The 24835-nt window shown below is 40.3% G+C and overlaps 1 non-coding gene across 1 annotated transcript; it reads right to left on the bottom strand.

Moving 5' to 3' along the window:
* Positions 1-1810: 1810 nt before the first annotated feature.
* Positions 1811-1974, bottom strand: LOC116552073. The gene has a single exon (XR_004269198.1). It is a non-coding gene; the product is annotated as a U1 spliceosomal RNA (small nuclear RNA).
* Positions 1975-24835: the final 22861 nt, after the last annotated feature.

Genomic DNA, 24835 nt, shown 5'->3' with positions numbered 1-24835 from the left:
GTTGGTGGGAGTGTAAATTAGTTCAACCATTGTGGAAGACAGTGTGGTGATTCCTCAAGGACCTAGAAATAGAAATTCCATTTGACCCAGCAATCCCATTACTGGGTATATATCCAAAGGATTACAAATCGTTCTACTATAAGGACACGTGCACACGAATGTTCATTGCAGCACTGTTTACAATAGCAAAGACCTGGAACCAACCCAAATGCCCATCGATGATAGACTGGACAGGGAAAATGTGGCACATATACACCATGGAATATTATGCAGCCATCAAAAACGATGAGTTTGTGTCCTTTGTAGGGACATGGATGAACCTGGAAACCATCATTCTCAGCAAACTGACAGAAGAGCAGAAAATCAAACACCGCATGTTCTCACTCATAGGCGGGTGTTGAACAATGAGAACACATGGACACAGGGACGGGAGCACTACACACTGGGGTCAGTTGGGGAGAAATAGGGGAGGGACGGTGGGCGGTGGGGAGCTGGAGAGAGATAGCAAGGGGAGAGATGCCAGATGTAGGTGATGGGGAGGAAGGCAGCAAATCACACTGCCACGTGTGTACCTATGCAACAATCTTGCATGTTCTTCACATGTACCCCCAAACCTAAAATGCAATAAAATAAATAAATGGGAAAAAAATAGATTTATATTGTTAACTGTTTGAGACTCCGTTGTGATTCTCTCATTTACTTAAAAACTTGCAGGGATGCCTCTAACTTTTAGTGTTATATGTTATAAAAAAAAAAAAAAAAAAGATGGTGTTGGTGGATAGAAGGAGAGACCAGAAATAATTTTAACTATTCCAAATGCTGAATGAAAAATAGTACTTGATTTATGCTGTTTTACAAATAAAAAGTACTGATAAGCCCTCCATGACACTTAACCTTAAAAATTATTTGAAATATATTCTTGTATTTGTGTAAGGGAAGTACAAATGACTGATAAATACCAACAAGATTTAAAAGCAGCTTAACTTAAAAAGCACAAAGAGATTCTGGCTTGCAGTGATGAAACCTCAATGTTTTTATAGTTACTGGGCTTACTAATGTGATTATCGAGTTTACAGATTTAAAAAGAGTCACTGAAAAGTTAAAGTATCTAGTGTTCTTATGAATTCAAACTCATGCTGCCTCAGAAATCCCTGGGTGGTAACATCGAAGTACTTAAGGGGCCGGTTTGAAACACTGATGAGTCACAATGATTAAAGAAAAGGGATCGGTTTGCAAACAGTCGTAAAAAGACAAGGTCATTGAAATAATTACTCAGTAGCGTATTTCCTCTCCAAAAAGTAATTTTATATGGGTTGAATTTTTCAGCTTTACTTTACTTACGGACAGATTTAATATCATGTGGCTTTGTACTTATTACAGATATGTGGAACTGTAACCAAATATATTATTCTATAAAACTTTCCTTGTTGATTGCAAAATACAGGTCTATAAACAAAACCCGTAAAAAAAGTGACCTGATTGTCTCATTTAATTTGTTGTGGTTGTTGTTGAATTCTACTTTGTCTGACATCAATATCGCTACACCTGCTTTCTAGTTGTTTCCATTTGCTGCTATACTTTGTCCATCCTGCTGCATTTTTCCAAATTGTTTCAATTTTGGTTTTTTAAAAATAATCAGTATATAGTTGAAGCTCGTATCTTCACCCACGATGAAAATATGTGTGTGTGTGTGTGTGTGTGTATAAATATGTAAATATATATATTTATATACACACACATATATATTTATCCGGGGAACACACACACACACACACACACACACACACACACACACACACACATATTTATCCAGGGGAAAGCAAGAATGCAGTCCCCCACTACCACAAATTATGCAGTTGAGTTTCCCACATTCAGGGAAATCACAGGGGTCAGCACAACTGGAGTGCAATGGAAAAGCCTCGCCCTGGGAAAACCACCTTTGTGATCATAGTATCTCCCTTGCCAGGTAAGTATGAAAATGTTTTTTAACAAGTGGATTGTCTATTTACATTTTTTAATAAGATGAATATGTTTGGTGTAAACTTTGCATTATTTTTACGTTGTCAAAACTTATAACACATGCTACATTGAATATATCATATAATATCTTATTCTTTCACTCTTGTTTCCTCTTTTGTCTTATATCTATAATTAAAATAGATTTAAAAATCACCAGTGATAAATTTTCCTCATTAATTTGTTGTTGGATGAATTTTACCTTCAAATAGCTTTCTCTAAAGGGGCTCATGGATACAAAATTTCCTGAGCTCCTCCATGTTTAAAATTGTTTTCTCTGTTGCTCTGATACTTGACAGACTTTTTTTGTTTTTGGGTTTTTTTTTTTGTTTTGTTTGCTTTGTTCACCAGTTCTAGAAAACAAGAAATGGACACCTACATTTAGAGTAGATGTTTTTCTTTCTGATAGTGGTTTTTGTTATCAATTTTAGTCTGGACACTATCTCTGTTATTCAGTCTTTCAAAATAGTAAATTTAGACATGCACTGAATGAACATTTGGCCAGATAATAAATGGGAAAGTATTCTTTTCCCAAAATTATATTTGCCTAAAATAAAAGATGAAGCCAAATATCCTCATCATAAAATAAAATTAAGGCATACAAAATTTATTCTGAAAGTTTGTTTAAAAATTTAATCATAATTATCAATATTGCTGTTGAAATATCTAAGTTAAATGTTTAAAATTTGAATTATAGTGCAAGAATAGTATTTTCACAAAAGAGTGAGCTATTTTATTGCTCTTACAGTCATTATCTGAACATTTGTAATATTAAGTAGAACTTTTCATTTGTGATCAGTGGGGAAATATATTTTTTAAGTACTTAATTTTTTTTCTAACATTCTTTCTTTTTTGCATTTAATATTCTTTACTCTGGCAATATAGAATGTATAAAGAATGTTTTCTTTTCTCCTTAATACACCTTGAGATGACAAATTTAACACTGTGCTTTTAATCTGCTCTCAAAACATATAAAAATTAGTAAATGAAATATTTTTCTTTAGTGAATCATGATCTATATGGGATTAAATAACTGAATATTAAATATACATAGTGTTTAAAGGTTATTTTGCTTCATGTTAATTTTATTTTATAAATGCTTGTACCTAAAAAATTTTCAAAAGGTTAAAATTATGATCTATTATATGCCTATCTAGGAAGATGTATATTATGCTAACTTGTTATTGAAACTTTTGTAAGTTTGTTGCCTTATAAAGCATATAATGGGCTGGACGCAGTGGCTTACACCAGTAATACCAGCATTTTGGGAGGCCAAGGAGAGTGGATTTCTTGAGGTCAGGAGTTTGAGACCAGAATGGCCACCATGGTGAAATGCCATCTCTACAAAAATACAAAAATTAGCCTGGTGTGGTGGCAGATGCCTGTAATCCCAGCTACCCGGGAGGCTGAGACCGGAGAATTGCTTGAACCCAGGAGGTGGAGGTTGCAGTGAGTCGAGATCATGCCACTGCACTCCAGCCTGGGCGACAAGCCTCTGTCTCAAAAAAATAAAAATAAAAGTATATTATGCTCTTTCTAAGTTTATCTAGCTAATATATACTTTTAATATTAGTATTAACTGGAAATATATTTTCTTATTTATTTAGCTAACTGGAAATTCTTAGCAATTATTTGTGTTCATGAAATTAATGACTTTCATAATCGTTACCATTATTAAAACATTTTACTCTTTCAATCAACCATATATGTATCTGTTTCAGACAGAGTAGAATTTCAACATATAAAGCACACAAGAAGATCATCATTAAAGGTTATACTTAAAATTCTTCCCTGATTTTGCATGCGAATATGGCATTGTTCATATTACTAACATTGTGCTGACTACATATGATAAGAACCTGTGAAATCACATGATTTCAAATATACCAAAGTTTAGGAATTGCAGGACTGATGTTGAAAAAGAAAAAAGCTGAAACTAAATAGTTGATTAGGTTGAGAATATCAAGGCTGGAGCCAACTTTATGCATCCTTAAAGTACATTATTTCAACTTAACTCATTTCTTTGAGTACTGATAACTGTGGGATTTTTCATATATTTATACTTTTGATTTCTTTTTGTCTAAATTATATATTCATGCCTCTTTTTTGAGTAAAAGCACTCAAGATACACATTGAGATCTTTGGAGACTGGGGTAAGCGTCTGTCTTTCAATCTCTGGCATAACTCTAAAGACAGAGGCAATTGAATCTGGGTAAAGAGGGCTGATATGGAAAAAACAATTTTGCTAATGGATTAGACAGTAGAAAGCTCTGGATCAAAGAATTCTCGTATCATTAAAATGCTGAGGAAAAAGTACTGTGGTTTCTTGAGACAAGTGCGCAGGCTAATTTCTTAAGGATTTGCATTTTTGGGTGGATTGACAAGTTAGCTATTTGAGGTTAAGGTTATCCCTGAATCATTCAAAGAAAAAACAAGACCTTGTCTGATAAACCTAAAAACTTGAATTTGATGAATAGGGATGCATAAGATGTTATGCTCTTTGGGATTCTCAAAACCTGATGTACGTCAATGTCCATCTGATCACCAGCAGTGATGGGCAGTGGAAATGCCTTGGATATAGGTATTTCCCACCACAGACACACAAAACACACACACACTGGTAGCGATTTCCTGAGGTGCAGAGAAAAGTAGTCATGCAAGACCACAGCAGTTCACTTGTGATAATGACAGCCCAAACACACCCCACACACCCCACACACACCACACACACAAAAACACACACAACACACAAAAAACACACAACACACAAAACACACACACCACATACACTACACGCACCACATACACGCATCACACACACACCGCACACAAAAAGCACACACACAACACACACACACTCAACACACATGCAACACACAGCATGTACATACAACACGCACACACAACACACACACGCACACGCAACATACACAGACAACTCACAGCTATACCACTTGCCATGATTCCAGCACTGTGGTACATATAGGTATATAATAAAAACACTGGAGCATATTCCTTGTTAAATACCATAAATTCTTCCAGAGCTGAGGCTAAAACAGGTAGCTTTGCCTGCCATGGTTAATAATGTGCTTATTTGGGACATTTAAGAATTTTGTCTTTTCTCCAGTCAGCGTTTTGAAAACAACTTAGAGAAGTAATTCAAATTCAAGAGACTAAGAACTTATTTGGAAGGGAAATAGGTTGAGAAGATGAGAGACAGGAAGATGGATCTACTTTCATAATTACTGTCCCACGGCAGGAAGGATTAGAAGCACCTCTCTACCACATCCCAGTTGGGTACCACTCATGGGACTAATTCCGTTGGAGGTAGCACTTTCCTGAGGTGCAGAGAAAAGTAGTCATGCAAGACAATAGCAGTTCACTGTGACAATGACAGCCAAACAGGCTTGCTGGATTTGACAAAAAAAAAATACAACTGTCCAATAAAAGTTGAATTTCAGATAAACAGTGAATAATGTTTTAGCATAAACATGTATGCACTTTGACATACTGCTAGCAAAGATAAAAAGTAAATAATAAATAAATAACTATGTATGCTCCCAGCAAATATTTAGGTTATCCCTGGATCATATAAAGGAAATATTGCATGAGGCATGTTTATGTTAAAAAACTCATCATTGCTCATATAAAATTCAAATTTAACTGTGTGTCTTGTATTTTATCTGGCAACTCTAAGCCCAAAATCCCTTTCCCAACTTTCCCTTCATGTTAAAAAAAAAAGAATAAAAAAAGAAAGCAGACTCTTTCATTCAATAAGAATAACACATTGACCCTACAGGTAGGCACAGGCCTCCATAACTGAAGGGAATATTATCTTATCAATAAGGATTCCGCCTTCATTCTTTCTGAAAAAAAAAAATACATGTGCTTGAAAATTATTGTCCTTTAAAATATTTTTAAAATAAATACAGATTTTGACAACTCAAACTACATAGATATATGTGTAGAAAACTGTAATACTCTGCTGCTCACAGTCCACCTATTCCACATCCTCAGAGTGATCAGTATTAATTGTTAATGTGTGTTCATGCATATTTATCCTATGTTCATATGTTTCTGTACTTCTCTATAATTCCTTTTTAATGGAATCATGTAACTCTGCAACCTGAGTAACATGCTTATTTTAAGGCCAGCTAGTTAAAGGAACTGGAAGATTACAGTTCCACTGCTGGGGATGCCGCATTAGGCATCCTTATTCTAATGTGGTCAGCCTTGACTGCAAACAAATTCAGTGTTTCCTAGGACTCCCATTCCTCATGGTATCATACTCCTTTAACCCCATACCATATAATAGAGTAGACACTAGACACATGTAGTTGACGAGCACTTGAAATGTGGCCTATCCTAATGAAGATGTAACATAGGTATACCATACCCACCAAATTTAGAAGACTTCCTTGCAGAATAAAGAACTTTAAATCTCTCATTAATAATTTTATATTGATTACCCATTGAGATAACAGCACATCGGATTACATTAAAATGTATAATTAGAATTCATTTTATTTATTTCTTCTTATATTTCAAAATAAGACTACTAGAAAAATGTAAATTACATGTGCGATTTGCATTATATTTCTATTGGCAGCACTTTTCTAACCAAAAGGCCTGCAGAATGACGTGAGTGAACCTCAGAGGTACACGAGAAGAACCCTTGGGAGTGTGGAAAGAAAATCTAACTTCTGTTCTTATTTTTATCTTACCATTTTTAATTTATATTTTTGTGTCTGTCTCATAACGTAAATAGTATATCATCATGGTATTACGTGTGTATATTATTCAGATATTAATATGCATTTATTTGCAGATGTATTAAAAGTGTGCAATACAAAATTAAAGCATGTAGTGACCTTGCTTTGCAGGGGTGAGCAGAGCCTATGTTTTCCTGTCTCTCTTACACATTGTTCCCCTTGGTATCTGACCCTCCTTTTCAGGGACCGTGTTAAGGAAAACCGAGTCCACAAGGGGCATGGTTTCAAAGGCAAGAGCTTCCCAGTGCCATGCCTCCATCCACCTCCCTATCCCGGAACCTAGGGTTCTTTGTCTAACTTTCCCAGCCGGGCTAGGTAAAATTTCAGGTGTGCTCCTTTGTTTTAAAAAGCCCACCAGAGGTTGCAGTGAGCTGAGGTTGTGCCACTGCACTCCAGCCTGGCGCCTGGCGACAGAATGAGACTCTGTCCCAAAAAAAAAAAAAAAAAAAAAGCCCGCCAAATGCTCTGGAAGGAAGGGCCTCTGTTCTGCGCTGGACAGCCAATCCAGCATCAGGGTCAAAGATCAATCACTCCAGAGGAAGTCTGAAAGAACTCCTCTCATTGGACAAGAACATGAATGGGGCGGGAATAACTTCAAAGTTAAAACTCCACTGCACCTTACCTGTGCGGATTTCCCTCTCTGGGATCCCCTCCCACAGCAACATGGGAGCTGTCTTTCCCTCTTTACCTGTGCGGATATCCCGTTTGGATACCTCTCCCAAGGCAGCGTGGGAGCTTTCTCTCTCTCCCTTTCTCTCTGCCTATAAATCACTTTCTGCTAAACTCTTTGGGTCCGATATTTACTTAAATGGTAAGCTCACTGCGCTGCCAGGGCCCTTTCCCCCATTCTTGGGGCAAAGAGAGGCCAAGAACCTCGGACACATCAAATCCGGGAGGGAGCTGAACCCAGTCCCATCCAGTGACCCGGTGACATTTTCATACCTTTGTGCTGACTCGATTCATTCTCCTCCCTAAATCATGTCCAAAGGTGTCCCAGGGAGGATAAATGAAGCTTTAAGCTTCGCCTTTCTGCCGTCTGGATCTCAGAGTTTGGTGTTCTTGCCCCTTGGATGCCTTGAACATCCCATCTGGCAAGGTCAGGCTGCATCTGCCTTCCCCGATGCACCTTCTTTCCAGAGAGCCTGGCGCCCACCCCAAGGCTCCCCATTCTCCCTTGTACTCTTCTCTAGCACCTCCTGCCACCCCTCCCCACCAGGTCCCCTGGGCTGCAGAGATTACAAAGGAGAATCAGTTTTACACTGCTTTGATTCTAACAGACAATGAAAAGAAAGAGAAAGCAAAAGTGAGATGAGAGGACAGATTGATTCCAGGGGCTCCAACCACAGGATGATTTGCTCTCAAATCAATTCCCATTGAATCAAAACCAACACTCTCTCAACCTAGGTTATTGGTATTAGAGAGGAGTTATGGGAGCTGGCTAAGACTATAACACTTTCTTCAAAAGCATGTCTGTTCAGCTATTTCTTTTGAAGGTAATATGTTGTGTCAGCAATGAGAAGTACAGGATGGAAATGTGAGTGGTCACACCATTGCACAGGGAAGATAATAACAGGGTGAAGCTTTTAAAGGGGATTGCACCCACCCACCACTGGCACAGGTCCTCAGACACACACGCACATGCGTGCACACACACATGCCCACACCCCTCGCCGTGCCCCTTGAAACTCATTCCCCTTGCAAATGAAGCTTTCCTTTGCTTGTGATCATTCACACCCCTCTCTGCCACTCCTACACTCACTCAATTCCTCACTCATGCTCAGAAAACAGCTACTGACGGAGGACCTTTTCTAGGAAAAGGACCAAAGTCTGAGGATAACCAAGTCTGGTGGCCACATTCAGAAAATTCTGGCTGAAGTGTTTCAGGTTGAATCATGAAATTGCTAATATTGAACAGTTTCGGACCTTTGAAACGACCACTTCATATAGTTACGCTTAATTTTGTTCATGCATACCCATGCATATTTGGGGGTCATACCACTCTAGAAAAGTTGTCAAAAACACAAACTCTGGCACCAGATTTATTGTTTATTAGTTTTGAAAACTTAAATAAGTTGCAACTTAACTCATCTGAATCTCATTTTCTTCTTACAAAAATGGAGAATATAATGGGCTCTACTTCATGGAGTTATTGTGAGCAGCGAGGCAATCTTTATAAAGCACTAAATCCATATTGCCCAGCACATAGTAAGTGCTCAATGCATGTTAGCTGTAGTAGTAGCATGTTAGCTGCTACTGCAGCTCACATTTATAATCACTATTAGTGGGTGGTGGCATCACTATCACCTGTGGAAGTATATGTACAGTATTTCTATTTACAAGACAATAAAATAGGCCTGATCAAGTGTGAGAAAAAGCTCTTACGGACTCTTCTAGCTGGGAAAGCCATCACCGTATCAATAAGGGAAACAGAATACTTAATTAAAACTAGAAATTCAACAAAAGCTCTTAAAAGAAAACAACTAGCAACTTTAGTGTTTGATGTTTGAATGGAGAGTAACAAAATGGCAGTGGGGAGGGACCCAGAAGGTGTGAGCGGTGCAGGACGGGAGGCAGCAGGTGGCTGTGCTGGCTGAGTTTCACTTTGGGGAGGGTGTTTGCATCTAGAGACCTGCCTGTTTATTCTGAGTGAAAGCCAAGGGCTGAGTGCCCTTGTGAGGATTTCGTGTTAAGTTTCGTGTTTCTGCAGGAAAGATTTGAAGGGCAGTGCGGCCACAAGGACTGATGGACGGATAGATAGACATGTCTGGATTTATGACTGGGCAGCTGACCAGCGCCAACATGCTAGTGAGGACACACAGTTGACTTAACACAGGCTGCTGATATCCACAGCCAGAAGTCGAAGAAATTCTTGGTGTTATTAACAATCTTCTGGCAGGAAGATGGCACTTGTGCCCTGGCTGTGCCGACACAGCTAAGATTCTCGAGTGTAGATTTCAGGAACACATCAAAGCTGGCCCCACAGACAAGCTGGAGGCCAAGAGTCCCTTCCCTTGTCCTCATGGGAGGCCACCACAAGTCAGCCTGGACAGCCACTTCAACAACCAAGGGACCTGTTTACAAAAAAGTGAAACAAATGAAAATCAGACAAATAGGTGTCACGCTAGATTGGTGGGTGGAGCCAAGGGTTTGATTTAGAGGTGCCAAAAAGGAGCATAAAACCAAGGAGAGACCAGGGCCTTGGGTGCAGAAAGGGGTGAAATCAAATCTCACCTTTAGCCATTAATATTAATGTGGCACAGACCAATACTCTTACCTGCGGGGCCTCAGTTTCCCCATTTGAGAAATGGTGATGAAAGTCTGCCTCGTAGGCTGATGTGAGATTGGAGGGAAATCCTGACTGTGACTTGCCCAGTGCACCTTAGTTCATTTTCCTCCTCTCTGTATGTAGTAAGTCACTCCAGAAAAGAGCCGACAATTCTGGCCCTGACAGGCGCAGCAGCCAGCCCAACCTGGAGAAGCAGTTCCCCCACCCCCTCTCCCTCACTCAGTCTTCCCCTCCTGGCTTTTCCCCAGAAGGCTCCAGGGCTCCCAGGCCAATTGCCAAACCACAGGACTCTGCAATTGGCTTTCATGGACCCCCCTCCCCTTCACCTCTTCAACTGCATCTCTGCATGGCAGTTCTGCTCCAGGCTCCCTCCCCGGAGGGTAAGACCCGTGGCTGCTCTGGCTTGCTATGCCAGCATTTGCAAGGGGATTCATCTGAAACCACTACTGACAATCTGTGTTTATTTGGGATGTGCAGAGGAGCCAAGGGCTATGAAAGGAGCTGCGTTCCAGAACCCTCTGATTCCCATCAGGCTGCGCGAATCAGTCCCTATACCTAAAAGAAGATCTAGGCTTTCTCTTTCCATTTCTTCAAATAGGAGCACACACAATCGTTGCAGCTCCACCCATTGCCATCTGCAGCTCCTCTTTTTGCTGACAATACAACCCAATCCTGTGCCTTATCGAAGACAAGAGCTATTAGAGAAATGATGATGAGAATTGAGGATGCCAAATTTTATACATTTGTAGTTGCAGGGGATAGCAAGGCTTCTTTATTTTGCACTGTTCAATTTTTCAACTTTTTATGGAAATATAGAGGAAAAAGTGCACAAATTGTTAACTGACAGCTGAGATTGGATGGCAGGAAGGAAAGGACACTAGGACTGGATTCCAACCCCTCTGGCTGGACCATGTAGCCTCTTAGGGCAAGAGAATTGAGAACAATCTTTAGGAACCTTGTTAGCATATTTATTACAACCAAGGGTGAGCTGCAGCCAGCTTGTACCAGCTCAGAAAAGCCTATTTTTCCCATCTCTTCCCAACTCCACATTCAGTGACTTCACATTGGTGCTTGAAATCAGGGTCGAAGTGAGTATTTACACCACAGAAATCAGCAGATGATAAGTAGAACAACTCACCCTGGCCCCCCGACAGTTTTTAGGCATTTACTAACAAACCACTGTTTACAACTCTCCTAAAATGGGTGAACAAAGTTGAGTACCTTTCTGTCTAACACCAGTTCGATCAATCCCTAGCCCCTTTCTCAGAAAATCTTCTTTTCCCATTATCCTGCCCTGAGAGTACAGAGCCTTTGCAATCTTCCTTCTGGAAACTCTCATGCATTTGACAACTGTTGCGCCTCAGCCTTTTCTCCTCTCTTCTGCTTTTTGTTAAGTGATTGCTGTTCTTGAGAGTGTGTCTAAGTGATTCCCCCAGAGAGTTATTCAAGTGGTTGACCTGCAAACCCTCAGAGAAATCTCTGCTCCAGGGCTGACAGTGAGGCCTCCCAGAGCCTCCATGACCCCCTTGGATTACAGACACCATCCGACTATCCTTCTGTCAGCTGGCTTCCCCTAACGCCATGCCTCTCTCAATTTATTGCATTTTCAGCCTGACTGAAGACTGCCCTCAGGACAGATTGGAAACCTATAACCTTGGGACAGCAAAATAAGGAAAGCCAGTGAACAGCCCCTTCACTTCTCTGGCCCTCAGTCCCCTCCTGTCTTAATTGGGCAGTGTGGGTCAAACGCTGCACACGTCCCTTCTGACTCTGCACACAGTGTTCTTTCTACAGCTTGGCTGCGCAGAGAGTTCCATTTTTCACCCCCATGAGAGGGGGTGGAGCAAAACACTGAAGGAATCTTTCAAAGACCCTCAACCTGACCCCTGTCTGAACAAATAATTAATCTCCTGAAAAAGCAGCTCGCTGATGGGTCCAGGCTGTGCCTGTGGATTTATGAGGTGACGTCAGTTTGAAGACTGGGATCCAGGGCCTGAGCTGTGTTTCACACACTCCTCAATTGTTTGAACAGGCCTGCTCCTGAAGGGCTCCAAATCTTTCCCCAAGCTAAGCTTTATTAAAATGGCGAAGACAGAGAGGAGTGCTTTTCCAGATAAATCAGCTTACTTAGACTCTGTTCCCTCCCCTCTGCCTGTTTACTGGAAAGCACTCCCAGAGGGAAGGAAATGAAGAACTGCAAAGTACTTGCAGATACATGCTTAATGCCTTAAACTCTTGCATTGTGTTAACAGATATTCATGGACTGGGCTTTAAAGAAATAGGCTGATTCTCAAGCTTCCCAATTTATAAATAATCCTTAAGAGAGAACTGAGGAGGAAGATTAATGTCCTTAGTAACTAATCGACACACCAGGTTAGCCTGGAGGCTGGGTCTCTGCACTGACTATCACAGTGCAATTCCTTCAGAAGATCCAGATAAAACTGTGTTTAAAGATGAAGGTGGGGGCATTAATGGGAAGAAAAAGGGATAGAAGCCAGAGTGAAAGAAGGGGGGGGTGGATGTGAGCAAGAGGGGATGGAAGCAAAGCTTTTGTCCTAGAGACAAAAGTAGAGGGAGAATGAAGTAGAAGAAGATATATTTCTACTCTTGATTGATCATATGTATCATGTGTCTCTCTCAATGCACACACATACATAATACACATACACACATATAGTCTCCGATACATACACAAACATCGTCTGTTTATAGACTGCATGCATACTTGTCTAAGACTTGAGAAATGTAAAATCAGAGGCCACTTACATTTAGAACTTCAGAAAGATGTATTATTTATTGAAATGAAAGAACTTAGAGACATGAACTATTAACATTTTATTTAAGGGAACAAAGTAAAAGCAACTGTTGCCGCTTAGCATGACTTTTGAGAGATGGTGATGGTAGAGAATCACTTCAGGAGAAAGGAGAGGATTTGGTTGAGAAGTGGGAGAAAGAAAGGGTATCCTCTGTGTGTTGTCTACGTGTGTGTGTTGGGCAAATCTGCAGTGAGGAAGCAGCTAGTGAGAGAATGGAGCAACCCAAGGAAATGAATGGGGCAATGTTATTCTCTGATCCCAACAACCCCCCTGTGTTTCTATGAGGGCTGTAGAAGACTGGTCAACCTAGCAAAATTAGGGACTAAAATTTCACTAGCTCTATTTAGGCCGAATTGAATTTGAATTCTATCACTTTTGATTCTAAGGTCCATTTCTTTTTATGATTTTACTTGTGGCAGTGATACTGTGTAGGCAAAACCACGTATGACAGATGAAAAGAACTCTAGAAAGCAAAACGGTTGTGAGGATAATTTGAATGGGACTTGTGTCATCTTGTTGACCACAGGGTGGATTCCCTGATGGCCTGGCCAGCTGCTTTGACTGCCCTCTTTGTCCTTACCATGCCATAAGCCCTCTCTGGAGCTTCCCTCAAGATCAAAAAGGACAATCTTCCAAAACAGAGAAGGGCCAGCCTCTGTGAAGTGCTCAAGTGCAGAGACCATAATACCTACGACTTTCCACAGTGTTTGGCTCAGTATGACTTTGTAAGAAGCCATTTACAAAATTAGAAGCATCTCTACATGTGGAATACAGAGTATATAAGGCCTGCCTTCTAGAATTTTGTAACCTAAATAAGATTGGATTTATTCTAAGAGAGAAGCAACTAAAATAGCATGTAATAAATGTATTTTTTACATTGTATCCTAATACAACATACCAGCCCTGGTCAGAGATGCGGAGAAGTGGCTTCCTGTAGATAACTAAGACTTCACTGTGAAGAATAGGGAGGGTGCACCTTGAGTCAGGCCTTTAAGAATTGGCTGAAATTGAGGAGTCAGTATTAGATGTTGAGGGGAAGATATATCAAATAGAAAGAACCTTGGTGGATAAAATAGATATTGTCTCTTTAGTCCAAAGTCTACCTCAATGCAGACTTAAGGCATCCCTTGAAAACAAACTTTCACATGGCACCTGGTTATGTTCTTGGTCCAGGCTCTAGATTTGTGCTTCAACAGCCCTTTCCCTCCACCCCGGGTGTGGATTTACAAAGGAAAGCACTGTAGACGCCTTCAGAGAACTTATGGTTTAGTGTGAAGACAGACACACAACTACTGTCTTGAGGAGTAACTCAGTAAGATAATTGAGTTATATGTACCAGAGGAATAGGGTAGAAGAAATAAGTCATTCTGCCTGCACACATTAGCAAAGGCTTTACAGAGGCATCTTACCCAAACCAAGACTTGAGGGAATTTTTTGTAGATTAGGTAGAGAAATGCTCTCCTGGTAGAAGAACTGTTTGTGAAAACACAGAGGGATGGGGGTGTCTGATGCATTGCGACAACTGCAAGTGCCGAAAATGAAAATCAGAAGTAAATAACAGCATGAGGGCAAAAGGTGCTTTATTACAAATGCCTTCTGAGTCATGCAGAGTATATATTTTTATGCTATAGTGTAGGGAATAAGGAGTCATCGGGAACTCCTCATCAAGGCAGAAGGGATGCGTGTATCTCACTCCCGTAGCTTCCTTTATAGTCTTCTTTCCAGTGGTTGTTTCTGCCTTTCTTACCAACGTGCCTTCTACAAATGCTACCCCTTGACCCCTTGGGGAGAAGGAATTCATATCGGTTCCAGATTTGGAGAGACCAAGTCCAAGCTTATTATTTTCCAAGACAGCTCTCCTTGCTTCTGGTGTTACAACCTATTATTACTGGGTGCTAAGATACATTGGCCATATCGCTTGGGTGGAGAGCAGAAAAGACAAAATCTTCCAAAACAGCATAAACTCAGTTTCATTCTGTGGTGTCCATTTGACCCAAAGAAATCCCATGTCTCCATGCCAAGATAAAAGGAGGGAATGTTGCCCTTTTCGATCGAGTTGTCATTTTTCCTGCTGGAAGTGAGAAAGGGTGGAGGCTGTTGAGAGGAAAATGCATGGAGGAAAGCTCATCAGATTCACCAAGTGTGTAACTCAAGCAAATCTCTAATGAGGGAATGGGATTCCAGTGTTCACTTCTTGGAGTATCTACAGTCTCTAAAAGTGATTATCTTGGTTGGCCATCACGTGGCATAGGCAAGAGAAATATATTGCATCCCCCACTTGGCCTGCAAGTCATTAGTCTGTTGATTCTCCCCACCACTCTTCCTTTATCTTCTATTTCTATAGAGCTGGACTCAGGCAGGAGAGAAGGACCCCTCCTAGAGTACTGATGGCGAGGGGGCTAGTTGTGAGATCACGGGAAAAGTTCCACGGAGCATCCTGTCTCAGAATATCCACTTTAGAGGCAGTGTAGAGAATGGCTGGAAGCTTGTTAGGGTACTATAACCATAGTCCACTGAGACTTGATGGGAACAAGGCTAAGAAGGAGAATAAAGGAAGTTAGGAAGTATATTTAAAAGTGAAAATGGTGGAGAAATACAGGAGGGTGAGAAAAAGAGGTATAGCTAAGATGTTTAAACTTTTATTTCAGGAACAGATTTCACGATGGTGTTATTCACTGGGATGAGAAACCTGAAGCTGTGAGTGTTAGGGGCAGAGTAGAAGAAGAGGTGAGGGAATGAAGAGAAGAGAGTGTATTTTGGGGCATGTTGTAGTGGAGTTGCATGAGATAAAGTCCAGGCAGAAAGAGCTGCATGGTCCAAAACACAGCAATACGAAAACTTAGAAAACAAAAGAAAAGAGAAGAGTTAGGTGTGCCAGAGGACATCCATATCTTCAGTGAAAATGCCATGAGAAGAGTTAACTGATTCTAGAGCAAAAGAACTCTTTGTCATGGAATGGGAAAAATTTCTTTATCCTGGGGTGCCAGAGGAGGGCTGCGTGGCAAAGAAAGCAACAGATACTGAGACTAGAGCTATGGGTAGCTGCCAGATCAGAAAGTGTATAAAAGAAGGGGATATAGGATGGGAGCAACAAGTTGGAGCCTGTGTGCACAGTGTCAGCAAATGTGTTGGGGGAGGGAAGGTACTAGGATTAGGACATGGCTTCTATCTGATAAAATAAGAATGGGAGCTATGCTTGTATTTATTTGAAGATTTTATGATCAGCAGGTTGCTAAAATCACAAGGATCTTCCAGAGGATTTAGGAATGCCTGTGCTGCACTGAAGGGGAATTGAGCTAAGTATGTCATTTTCCAGAATCATGATCTTCAAAACTCAACACTAATGCCTGATTCCTTGGCATGCTGTCTATGGAAAGGCCATGTTTAATGAGGTAAAGTCATTAACAAATGCTTTAGTATCTCAGGACCAGAGTGTGTCTGCATTTACTTTTCCCCAAGGCTATGCTTTCTTAGGAAGGGTTCTTTCTGGATCTAAAAATATATAGGAAAGGGATGTCATTATGCCACATAGATGGCAACATTTTCTTGCATTTACTCAGGTATTTACGTTCACCTCCCATGTTTGCAGAATACTGACATCTACTTTTTTTTTCAATTTATTTTTTAATTTTTATATATTTTTTTATTTTTAAAGGGTAACAACTATATTTACTTATGGTGTACAATATATTTTGATATATGTATACATTGTGCAATGGCTAGATCAAGGTAGTTAATATACACATTACCTCATGTGGTTATAATTTTTTGTTATGAGAACACTTCAAACCAATTATGTTAGTAATTTTCAAGAATATAAACCATTGTTGATAACTATAGTCATCATGTTGTATAATAAATCTCTTGAACTTATTTCTGCTGTCTAACTGAAATTGTTTATCCTTTGGCTAACATCTCCCTGATCCTACACCTTACCTCAGCTCTGTCCCAGCCCCTGGTAACCACCATTCTGCTTCTTGCTTCTGTGTGTATGTCCTTTTTATTTATTTAATTTTTAATTTAATTTAACTAATTTTTTTTTTAGAGAAGCGATCTCACTCTGTTGATCAGGCTGGAGTGCAGTGGTGCAATCATAGCTCACTGCAGCCTCAGACTTCTAGGCTCCAGTGATCCCCCCGTCTCCACCTCCCAAGTAGCTGAGACTACAAGTGTGCACTACCACATCAAGCTGATTTTTAATTTTTTTTTGTAGAGATAGAATCTTGTTATGTGGCTCAGGCTGGTCTCTAATTCCTGGTCTCAAGGAATTCTGTCAGCTTGGCCTCCCAAAGTGCTGGAATTATAGATGGGAGCCACCATGCCTGGCCAGTTTGTCTTTTTTAGATTCCACATGTAAAAGAGATCATGCAGCATTTGTCTTTCTGTGCCTGGTTTATTTCTCTTAACCTAATACTTTCAGGTTTATCTGTGTTGTTGCAATGACAGGATTTCCTTCTTTGTTAAGGCTGAATAGTATTCCATTGTTTATATACCCACATTTTCTTTATCCAGGCATCCATCTGTTGATAAACACTTTGGTTGATTCTGTATCTTGGCTATTGTGAACAGTGCTGCAATGAACATGGGCGTGCAGATGGTTCTTCAACATACTGATCTCATTTCCTTTGGATATATACCCAGAAGTGGGATTTCTGGGTCATATAGCAGTTCTATTTTAAGTTTTTGAGAAACCTTTATACTGTTTTCCATAATGGTTGTACTAATTTACATTTTCACCAATACCCCTTTAGAATGAATGTTGATGTTTTCGCTTTGTAGGAGGCCAATTTTTTCTAGTTTTGTTGTCAAGATGGTGACAAAAACCATCGTTTGATAATCCTTCAGCACAGAACCTGGTACCACTGTGGGTGAAGCAAGCTACAGAGGCCTGATCCTGTAACGCTGTCTGTTATTGTTAGACCAGACTTCTGCAGTTAGCTTCACCCAAAAGGCCAGAGAGTCTCCCTCCTTCCCACTCTGCCACTGCTAAACTCAAGGTCTGAGTCCTTGAGCACTTCAGTGAAGGGGCATGATGGAAGGTCTCAGATAATATGTTTATTCTTTCCCAGACACCTTCCCTTATCCTCAGCTCCAAATCCATTTATCTACCCCATAAAGTGCTTATTGACAGAGAACTTGAGCGCTCAGAACAATGCCAACTGAAGACAAGCCTCTCCAAATACAGCAGTCATGTCTCCCCTTGATCTCCCCAGGCTGAATCCAAAACAGCTGTGTTTCTGCCTCAACCTCAAGGATTAGCTCAGGGACTCTCCCTCCTCCCACCACCAACTACTTTCTTGGGTCATCGATTTTTCAGAGAGAAAATGCCTGTGGTAGAGACATGAAACAGCACTGCTCAGCCTCAAGAAGAGATTTGCAAGCTTGTTCAGCCAAAAAGTAATTTTATTGAGCCTCCCAGAGAGCCTCTGCTTCACCCGCATTTGCAAATACTCTTTTACTACACGCTCTTTGTTTTTAAGTCTCTAATTCCATTCTTTTTTGGTTGGTTAAGAAGAGTGTGAGTTTTCAGGTATGCAGCGAAAGAAAACGAGTCCATAAATAACAGAACATAAGAAACATGCAAAGCTTAATACACGCATTTGAGCCCAGTGTCTGATTTCATGTAGGTTGCAGCCTGATTTCTCTTGGGTCATATCCACTCTGGCTAGGGCCTACTTGATTATTCTGATCTGGTTAAAGTTTATCATCCAGAATGAATTAGGTATAGTCTTGCTTCTACAGAAATAGCAGGACCAAATCACTTCCAACTTCATGTTTCCCTGAATTTTACCATCAAGCAAAGCTATCATTCATTCAAGCTATAACTAGTAAGGCACTGTGCAACAGTCATGTGGTTATATAGAAAAATCCTCAACTTAAGGAGTTTACAGTCTGGAAAAGAAGACAAGAGGTTCAATGTGGCACTTTGTTTTTAGGAGATGCAGAGGCCTGAATTCAAATTCAGTTCCTGCCCTGGGAAAGTCCGCTTAACCTCTCTGTGTCTCAGCTTTCTCATGTGTAAAATGTGGCTCATAAACGTACATATCCCAAAAGGTTTCTGCGAAAATTAAAGGAGATAATATATGTAAAGCACTTAGGACAATGTCTGGCACCTAGAATTGCATTTAGTTATTACTATCATCAGAGAGCGACAAATGGAAACAATATATAGCAAAATACTATAAGATGCTGTGTTAGTCCGTTCTAGTGTGGCTATAACTATCTGAGGCTGGATAAATTATAAAGAAAAAAAGGTTTTATTGGCTCACAATTCCATAGGCTGTACAGGAAGCATAACTGGGGAAGCCTCAGGAAACTTAAAATTGTGGCGGAAGGTGAAGAGAAAGCTGGCATGTCTTCACCCGGTAGGAGCAGGAGAGAGAGAAGGAGGAGGTGCTACACACTTAAATCATCAGATCTCAGGAGAACTCATTCACTACACAAGAAGAGTAAGGAGGAAATTTGCCCCCATGATCCATTCACCTCCCACCAGGCCCCTTCTCCAACACTGGGGATTATTCAACATGAGATTTGGGTGGGGACACAAATCCAAACCATAACATATGCAGAGGAGGATAAGGTGCTATTTATTTGGAGGAGGGCAGTATAAGGAGTGTGGATATATTCCAGGTAAAAAGCTAAGCAACAGATAATAAAAAACTGAACTATACTATACTATACTATACTATACTATACTATACTATACTATACTAAAGTATACTATGCTATACTATACCATACGATACCATCCTCAGGTGTAAAATGTGGCTCACAATTGTACATATCCCAAAAGGTTTCTGTGAAACTTCAAGGAGATAATATATGTAAAGCACTTAGGACAATGTCTGGGTGTATATATACTATACTGTGTATACTATACTACACTATATGTACCGGACTGTATATATTATGCTATACTATACTATACTATACTATACTATACTATATACTATTTTTAAACAAAGTCTATGGGAGGCCATTGTTGTGGATTAGCCTCTGTCACTAGGCCCCAGCAGACCAGACCAAACAAGAATGGAGTCACTCATGTTAGATGCCACTTAATACTGAACTCTAAAATGCAAGAGCTTTCCAAGAAAACATGAAATTCACAGCAACAAATCAAAAGGGGTTCAATTTACCTGAGCCTGCATGATAAAGAAGTCCCCTCTGCTTTACCTCTATGAGGAAAGAAATTTGAACCCCCAATTCATGTTTTGTTCTGTCTCTGCTTTCTCCAGCCCTTTTCTGCCTATAAAGCAAGCCCTTTCTGCTCAGCTTCTTGGAATATTTATTCTATTTCATAGAATGAGGTGTTGTCCTATGCTAGAATCACAAAGAAAGGCCCGTTAGACCTTTAAACTAGATTTGTTGTAAATTTGCCTCTTGACAATACACTATACTACACTAGAATAAAGAGAAAAGAGCTGACCAGCTTTAAGCCATGTGGCGGTAGAATAAATAAGGTTTTGGAATGCAGTAATCATGGTGGACAGTTGACAAGAGGGAGTCAGAGACTATTCCAAGGGTCAAGTATCAGCAAGCCGAGGAATGATGGGGTCATGAGTCAATTGGGAAGTCATAAAGAAACAAACTTTGTGGAAAAATGTGACAGGCTTGTTTTGGGTCATGTAGTATTTGAGGCACTAGTGGAATATCCTGGCAGTGACATCTTGGATCTCTGAGACCAGTGTCCTCAAACTCCTGAATTATTGCCATACCTGTTACCTGCTGTTTACATCTTTCCTCCTTTATGATCAATCCAGCAGTTGGAAACTATGTTGAAGAGAAAAGATGAGCTCTGGAGATACTGAAATGTCATCAGCAAAAAGACATACCTGAGGGTTATGATTAAATGTCCAGAGAGAAGATAAATATGGAATATTGGACTAGGTGCACATATGAGGTTCCAGAATAGAAAGAACCAGCTAGAAAAAAGAAGAGAGAGAAGTGCCTATTTCCGGAAAGACAATACACCCCAACCAGCCATCAATGTAAGTATCTCAGGCTCATCAGCAATATGACCATCACTGTGTATTGACTCACCAAACCATCATTCACCTTTTTTTTTAGTGGGAGGAATTCTACCAGTTCATCTGTAGTCTGATCAATGCTGGGCAAACAGATTAAACTCTCTCTAGAGTAGCAAATCTTAGGACTATAAGCTGAAGTGGAACTAGAAAGTCCAGTCATACCTAAATCCAAGCTATCTACCCTGGTCCTTTTCTTTATTATAGTCCATTAATGACCCTGATATCTGGGACTGGAGTTCCTGAGCACCTTATACCCATGACCTGGTCTGGAAGCAGCTCTTTATAGCTGTCTTATCATGCCCACAGTGACTCCGGGTCTCTGAGGCAAGTGTCCTGAGACTCCTGAATTCTTACCTGCTATTTCATCTTTCCCTCTGTTTTGATCAATCCAACCAATTCATGGCTTCCTGTTGAATGTTATTTTATAATACGGTTTATGTTATTAACACTCCTCAATGCTATTCAAGCACATCTTCTGTCATGTCATTGCTTAGAAGCCTTAACAGTTCCTTACTGTCAAGCCCATTGTGTGTGAGCTTCTTAACTGGACATTCAAAATCCTCCCTAATATCCTCCACTACCTGTGATTTATTTATATTTTAGTCAGAGAGGACACTTGATAATCTCCAACTCCATTGCACGTCTGTACTTCTATAACAGTGCTAAATCCCAAACTGAAGTCTGGTTCATATTTCACTAAACAGCTGGTTTTTTCACCCACATCTTGAAATATATTTCTATTCCCCTACCTAGATACAAACTCTTCTAGTGGCCAGTAGACTGCAGTGGCCAAAATCTTGGATTCTAAAGCCCAGCTGTCAAAGTTCAAATCGCAGCCACATCATGTCCTGATTGTGAGATCATATACAAGTCAATTTTCGCTTCACATCTGTTTCCTGATTGGGAAAATGAACAAATTAATCAGATATTAAATGAGATAACATACATTTCATCTGGTGCGTGGAATCCTGTAAGCACGTAGCAACTGCAAGCTATTATGGCAGTTGCTGTTGCTAGCCTGCCCACCTCCCCTTTGTCTCCACATTCTCAAGGCTGTTTATAGAAAACATCTGTGACTCTATGTATTCAAGATAGCACGCTCAGCTCTCATATAGGGAAGACTAGAAGTGCCTAAGATGTAATCAATCTCCCAAGAAGTGACACTCAGACAATGACCAGTGGAGAGTCAGTGGATGAATACCCCTTGTTAGGAAGGATTCTGAAACATATTCTAGAGTGTGGATGGCATAGAATCTCTATTGTCTCCCAGACTTCTCTAGCAGGCTCTAACATCAGTTGCCCACAATGGCAATTGGATTGACAGATACCTTTTATTAGCTCCTTTGCCTTCCCTAACTTACTCTCCACTCTCTTATGTATTTCTTGGGATCACTTGCCAAAACTACTTGGATTCTTGTCTCAGGGTCAGCTTCTGGAGGAATCTAAAACCATAACTGCTCTTAACATTACAGCTGAATTTTTTCTTTGAAACCACCAAAATACTACTTTGTTTGCATTCGTTTTTGCTAGAGTCTATCTTCATAAAACCTAAAATCCAACAAAATTTAAGACCAGAATACAAATACCTCTAAACACTGCCTGGTACAGTACTTCTCACCTAGAAGTTACTCAATCTGTATTTAGAGAACAAAGAATAAAGGGAGATCAAAAGATGACTCTGTGAATATAAAAATAGAGCAAGGACTATTGATTAGTTACTAAGAATATTTTACAAACTTTTATGGTTTGACACACCCTTTTCATGGGGATAGGTCTACCTAGCACACCTGCAGCTACTGAAGATCCGCTCCCTCAACGTCAGCATCAGGACGCCCCTCCCTCCTCCAGCTAGATGAGAATCACTTGCCATTATCTTATCATTATTTTATTTTATTAACGTACTTGTGTAACCATTTATATTTTTTAAATATGAAAAATATTTTACAGAGATTATATTTGAGGCTGATGTTTCCTGAAAACCTAGAGGTCCCTTTAATCTTATAAGCACATTCTTCAGATTGTCTTGTGGGTGGGTAACTTCCACCAGAATTTTCTGGAGATGGCTAATCCAGCCAAGGGGTGTGGTTTCTTCTAACAGCCAGTCAGGAAAATTCTTCTTCTCAAACTCCTGTCCTGACCCCTTCCTGAACTTTGCCTCCTGGATCTTGAGGTCTGCTTTATGTGGAATAGAAATTCTAGAATCAATGAACAGTGAACTAGAGCCCTGGGATTATCAACAGGTAATGCTGGTACTGCAGCAGGTGGCTGCATGAGATTTGTGATCACAGACTTGAGAGTGGCTATCATCTTTGGTGCTATGAGAAGTAGCTTTCAAAACTGTCCTTCTATAACAGAGAGCTCTAGAAGAGTGATCCATGGGCCATCTGTATTAGAAGGACTTCTGGCTTTGCTTCACCTGTAGATTAATGGTCCCACTCAGGCACAATGAATCATAATCACCTGTCAGGGTGCTTTGATTTGCATGTTTCAACAAACTCCTCAAGTGATAAGGTGATCAAATTATCCAAGTTTTAGCATTGAAAGTTCCACATTCAGAAACATCTTTAGTCCTGAGACATTTTTGGTCACCTTGTGGGTATGTTTTATGCACATTGAATTCTTAGAGGTGTCTTACAGACTCCAAGGTATACCACACAAACACAGATGCTACTTTTACTTGATAAGAGTCTTTGAGACTTTGAGATGACTTTAATCCAGTGTGACATTGGGTGAGGACCTCCCTCAGACATAGATCTTGATAAGACCCTTCCATGGGAACTTGAGTATTTGAGCGACCCAGAGTGTTTGTTTTGTTACTTTATCTTTCCTTTCTTTTGATCCTCATGGGCAAGGAACTGAACTTGGTCCTGAGTTTATAGGCTGCGATTTTATTCTGTATCCACCAGGCCTCTCTTTGGATTTATGTGTTTATTTATTCTCAATTCCCACCAACTCTCCATGCCTAGCAGGCAAACATTGCAATGTGATTATTTTATACTATGAATTTGTTTGTATCTTTGTAAAGCATATAGTATTGTTTCTGTGTATTTTAGTTTAAACAAATTGTATTCTGCTGCAGACTTCACCCTAACTCTTGCCTTTTTCTGTAGTGAAACAGAAATTAAAGTATTAAATTACATAAAAGTAACAGATTAAAGTATTGCGACCTTTAATCTGTTGCTTCTTGTGGTAGGCAGCTTTTAAGGTGGCTTCCAATGATGGTGCCCTGTTGGTACACATGTCCCTGTTCCTTGACTGTGGACTACACCTAGCGACTTGCTCTTAGTTAACAGAATGTGGCAAAAGTGACAGTATGTTACTTTTGAGACTTGGTTATTAAATGCCTTTGTCTTCCTCTCTTGTGCCTTCACTTGCTCGCTCTGGTGGAAGCCAGCTGAAATTTTGAGAGCCACCCTGTAGAGAGCCTAACAGCAAGAACTAGAGAGAGACTTCCAGCCAAGGGCCAGCAAGGAATTGAGGACCTCAGTCCAACAGCAGTGAGGTACCGAATCCTGCCAACAGCCTCGTGGGTGAGCTTGGACGCAAATCCTATCCTAGTCTAGTAGAGACTTGAGAGGACCCATAGCTCTTGCCAACGCTTGATTGCAGCATTATAAGAGACCCTGAGACAAAGGACTCTGCTAAGCCATGCTGGCTTCTAGCTCATAGAGACTGTAATATAATAAATGTTTGTCGTTTTAACATGTTAAATTTGGAGTAATTTGTTACACAGCAATAGGTAACTGATACGTTTCTAATCACTGAAGTGTCCATGGCATATCTCTACCACATTTTACTTGTCCACTCTCTGCAGATGGACGGCTTGCTGCCGGACTCTAATACCTACTACTGCTGCAAACACCACTATCATGAGTATCTTTAGCGAGACCCCCTTCCAGACCTGCGTGAACAGTT

Source organism: Sapajus apella, unplaced genomic scaffold, assembly GCF_009761245.1.
Source record: "Sapajus apella isolate SASKATOON/1434 unplaced genomic scaffold, GSC_monkey_1.0 scaffold10, whole genome shotgun sequence".
NCBI lineage: Eukaryota > Metazoa > Chordata > Mammalia > Primates > Cebidae > Sapajus > Sapajus apella.
This window is presented reverse-complemented; position numbering and strand designations above follow the sequence as displayed.